We start from the raw sequence: 5,513 nt of genomic DNA, 5'->3' as shown, positions 1-5,513 counted from the left end.
ACTATATATATATATACATATATATATACTATATATACAGACATACATGCATATATACCATATTTATAATTATTCGAACTAGCCGCCGCGCCGAATTGGTTTTTCGAACTTATAAACGCAATTAAACTACTGCAATAATATCACGAATTAAATTGACAACCAATTTTTAATAATTTGATATTCAATCAAAGTATCGATTATGTATCCATTTCCCTAGGGCGAAAACGTGAAAAGTGAAAATTTTTTGTATGTATATGTATGTGTGTATATGTATATGCATACATATATAAAATTTTTCATTTTTCACGTTTTCGCTCTAGGGAAATGTCTAGGGAAACATTATCCAGACATCCTATTAGTAATATGCTAAAAATTTGTAAATAAATTTATTGCGAAAAATATTACCTCAGTCGGGAGTCGAACCTGGATCTCTTGTATTCCATATGAGTGTTGTAAGTCTTTAAGAATGAGGTCTTAGTAATATTCTTCGCAATAATCAGTGTAAGTATGGGAATCTTTTTTTCAGATGACGTAATGCAAACAATCTTATTGGACCGTACATTCGAAAATTCAACAATAAGAAATAGAAATAATGATCAAAGCTAGATCTTTAATGCTTAAATAATTCAATCTGAATTACTATGTATATATATAGTCATTACTTCTATTTCTTATTATTGAATTTTCAAATGTATGGTCTAGTAGATTCTTATTGTTTATAATAATAAAATTTTTTGTATCCAAGTGAGTTTTTATATATTATATAATATTCTTAATTGTGTGTAACTGTGAGTAAAAATTTACATGTCTCTATTAATTAGTTTTTAATTGCATGCAAAGAATATTTAAAGCATAAATATGAAATATGAAACAAATATATCTTACTCTACTAACAATTGTATGTTCTAAGAATATATACAACTTGCAAGTTAAAAATATGAAAATAGCCTAATTCTATGTTTAAATAATCTTCAAGTATTTTTAATTTACAAACTATTACTTCAAAATTATAAAAATTGTAATAGTGTAAATACAATATAAGTACTTACTTCGTGGAATACATTTTAAGAGGTAAAAAAATTTTGATTAATTATTGTACTTCATTTGATTACGGAAGGAATTTCATGCTTTTTTCTCTGTAATACTTTGGCACTAATATAACATATTTTATTATTGCACTTCGATACAGGAATAATCTTGTTTTTATTTACAAGTAGCATATAATTTCTACCTTACGAACATATCTTAATATCATACAAATACAATTAAAATGTGAATGGATAAATGTAGGAATGGAAAAAATTGAATAAAATGCACATTTTGAAAACATGTTTAAAAGTAACAAAAACAATTTGCATTTACTTCATGTCATATTTTTCTCAAATTATAGACATTTGTCATTAAAGAGTAATAATAAAGTCATATATTTAACTATTTTTTTAACCTATTAATCATTAAACTCATAAAAAAGTTCAAGTTCAATTTTAAATAAATTATAAATTTTCGTGGATTAAAGCATTACATTTCGATAAGCACAGTTGGGTGTTAAATAGTACCATATACTTTTTCAACATAATATTCATTTCATCAGAGAGATATTGCAGATGTTAAAAAAATATTAAATATTGTAATATTAAGCTTTGATATGTTGAATACTGAATAGCAGATTTAATATCTCTTGTATATATCATTTTATTATTTTTAACTGTAATGCATTTAGAACCACAAAAATTTGTAAAATAAAAATCGTTTAAATTCGCAAAAATGATATTTTATAAGGAACAGTCAATATAAACAAAAATTATTAGATGTAAGATTTGTTAACATGTCAAATACAAAAATAAAATAATTCCATGTTGACAATATCGAAATATTATATAACATTAAATTAAAAATTTTGCAATATTCTGAATACTTTTAAATAAACTATATTGTACTTCTCATAACTCTCAGAGATTTTGGAAAATTATAATAATTTCGGAAGTATTATATAAAGTTTTAGCTTACATGAAAGAAAATTTACATCATATTTTAATCTACGCCTGTTAAAATGTAATATAAAAGGATTGCAAAAATATTTTTCTTCATTATTTTTGCATGGGTTGAATATAATTAATTTGATAAAAAAACATGACGATTTATTTATAATATTTTGTAATATGTTTTTGTCATATGTGATATAATGATCATATGTGATGGAGATTTTTGAACAGAATATTAAACAATTAATATTGACGCATATAATTTACAGATATAGCGCATGATAATATACAATATGAAGTAGCAAATCAAGAGAAAGATGATCTAATAGGTCTTTACTGCATGAAGAGCAATATTGGACAACATAAATGGTACAATTATAATTTTTACATTTATTTCATGTATTAGTAACTTGATGTGTTATAACTTTATCGTCGCATATAAAAAAAATAACAGAAAAATATTTTAGCAATTAAGTCACAAAAATATTTAAAAACATTTTTATATAAAACAATTTCTTTTAAATAAAAAAGGTGTATCTCTCAACCCACTTTCCTTTTTCAGCACCTCAACTACATAACATATATATAACTTTAATTTTAGATTACTCATTTTTCGAATTTTCCAGACTATTAATTAAGAATTAGTACAAAATCTTAAGCATTATAAAATTTTCCACGAATCAGAAAACATACAATTTCTGTTTGTATGTTAAGAGATCGAAAAGTTCTCTCCAGATTAGGCATCGTAAATCTGTGGGTCGGAAAATCAAGTCAGTATTTAGAGCGGACAAAGATAATAATGTGTATTTACTTCCTTTCTCCGTTCTGCTACTGTGTCTGCGTGCGCATATGTATAGATTATTGTAATAATGTTATTATTATTATAGGCTGATAGGTACATACAAAACAACACACAATAAAAACAATAACATAATATTAACGTGACGCTCACAATAATAATGATAATAATATTAATAATAATATAATATAATATAATAATAATCTTAAGAATTTTTTTAATAGGCATAATAAACATCAGTGGTATATTTAATAATTACAATCAACTTGTAGCAAAGCTTCGGACTTCACGGTAAACGCAACAGGATCGCTACCGTCCGATCGAAATTTCCCATTTAATCATTTCATTTGAAATTATTTATTTCATTATCATTTATATTGTATTATATTATCGTCATTACATAATTAACTGTTACAATACCGTGGCAGAACTATACAGTTATCCGGAACTCAGTCTCTCACGAATTCAAATTCACTCTATACGATCCACGTCTCATTATCGCGCTGTTTTTATTTCTTCATTCAGCCGCGTTTATCTGCGTTCATCATTCGCAGCTATTTCATACGCTTAAGAATTTCCAATTCATAATTATCTTATTTTTTTATCTTCTTTTTCTTACTCACGGGTTTTCACCATATCTCTTGCCCCTCTTGCTCACGCTCTCGGTCCTTCTTTCTCGCTTTCTTTCTCTATCGATTTTTCCAGTGCAAGGCCTGTGCCTACTTTTCATTTTGTACCACAAAACATACATTCGTATCCACAGCCGTGTGACACGTTCGTGTCACCACACATGAAACAAATGTACTCTTGCTTACAGAAACATACATACATATATGTGTGCGAATATACCTATATGTACACACACATATATATATATATATATATATATATACACACAAACACACACATACATCCGTCAAAACACACGCATACATATACATACACAAAATACACGTATATAATATATTGTAGCCATTCACACGGACTCAGTAGTCCTTTGTAATTTAGATAATGTTGCACCTTAGAATAGAGATCCAGTGAGATAATTTCTTTTTCATTTAACACCTGATTAGATTACTTAATCGCTGATGTTCTGTTCAAAATTGTATTCCGGCCGCGCTTAGGACTTCGTTCATACGGGATTGATTTTTTGTTATTACGGTTCTCGTCGTGAAAGACATGAGCACGAGTTTTAAACAAAAATATGTAAAACGACCGGAAGACATGATATATCCGTCGTGAGATATCCATTGGATATATTTATAAAGATTAATACTTGTAACATTCACTGAACGCAAAAAAGTAAATGTATATATATATATATTAATAATTATCAATAATTATGTATACATAATTATTGATAAACATTAATCAACAAATACGTCTTTTTTAAATCTAGCCAAAATATAGGATATATTATAATTAATAAGAACATATCAATTCCATAATTAATTTTAATATTAAATTAATTTTTAATATTAAAACTTAACAAATGTCGATTTAAAATATCAATCGACATCACGCCCAGTTTTTATCGACGGATACTTAGAATATCCAATGGTAATGAAATATTAGAAAAAAATTTTCGACATCGGTTTTTTAACAATTTAAACCAAAAGTTTTTATCACGAGTCATCAATTATCATAAAAAATAATGCAATTACACTATCTCGTCAGTAAGCTAATAAAGTTTAAAGTGTTAAGTACCACAACCTTTATACCTTTCACGGCAAGAATTTCGCCCGCGCGCGAAGATGAAAACACTGAGCCTATGATCTTAACCCTGTATAACATAATTTTTATGAAGATCCTAAACTCAGCCTAGAATGGTACAATAGACCACTATTTCTGGCTACTAGGTATATTTTTAACATAAATCGCTTTTCTTCAATATTAGTATAAGAATTATAGGTACTAATTTGCGATCCTTTTTAGGTGATTAGTACGACATTGTGGACGTAACTACCTAACTTTTCGGATACGCTCATGTTCTACACTGACTTCAAAATTTACCACTCTTTAATTTTGTTACGACAGGCAAATAATTGAATAACAAAAAAAGGAAATATTTTTCTGACAAATTATTTTTGATATTTCTTCTTAAATAAAAAATCGTAGTTATAAATAATACATATTTCAATAAATGTAAACTACGCCACAAGTTTGTTTAAATTACACATACGTGTATGATAAGTGACATTTAAATTCAAATATTACTTTGAGTAATAAACTGAGAACAGACATTTTTCGCAAATCTAGGTGCCAATAAAATTATGATCTACATTTCAAGAAAATAATATTTAAAAGAGCGTAAATGACGAGTAATAATAAAATTTTTGCTAATATTAACTTTTTAGTATTACCTAGCTGTACAATAGGTAGTTGACAAGATTTGCAGATTCTTAACGCGATCATATATAACCCATACCGAAGTGAAAAATTTATTTAAAGAGCGATACACATGCATTTACGCGAGATCAGTGAGTCCACTTACCCCTAAAAGTGACCCATCCGCTTTACAACTTGCGATTCTCGATGGACCGTCCAGCCCTAACTGCAAAATCAATGATGTCTGATTGAATCAACTCCGGGTGTAACTGCGATACGTTCCAATCTCCAAATATATGATCCGGGCCCGATAATAGATAGGGATGTGAGACGGAATAAACGAGTACATGATGTGACTAAAGGAGGAAAGAGAAGACTCTGGGCGGTGGGAGGAATAGGGGTAC

Source organism: Atta colombica, unplaced genomic scaffold (genome assembly GCF_001594045.1).
Source record: "Atta colombica isolate Treedump-2 unplaced genomic scaffold, Acol1.0 scaffold155, whole genome shotgun sequence".
Lineage (NCBI taxonomy): Eukaryota > Metazoa > Arthropoda > Insecta > Hymenoptera > Formicidae > Atta > Atta colombica.
This window is presented reverse-complemented; position numbering follows the sequence as displayed.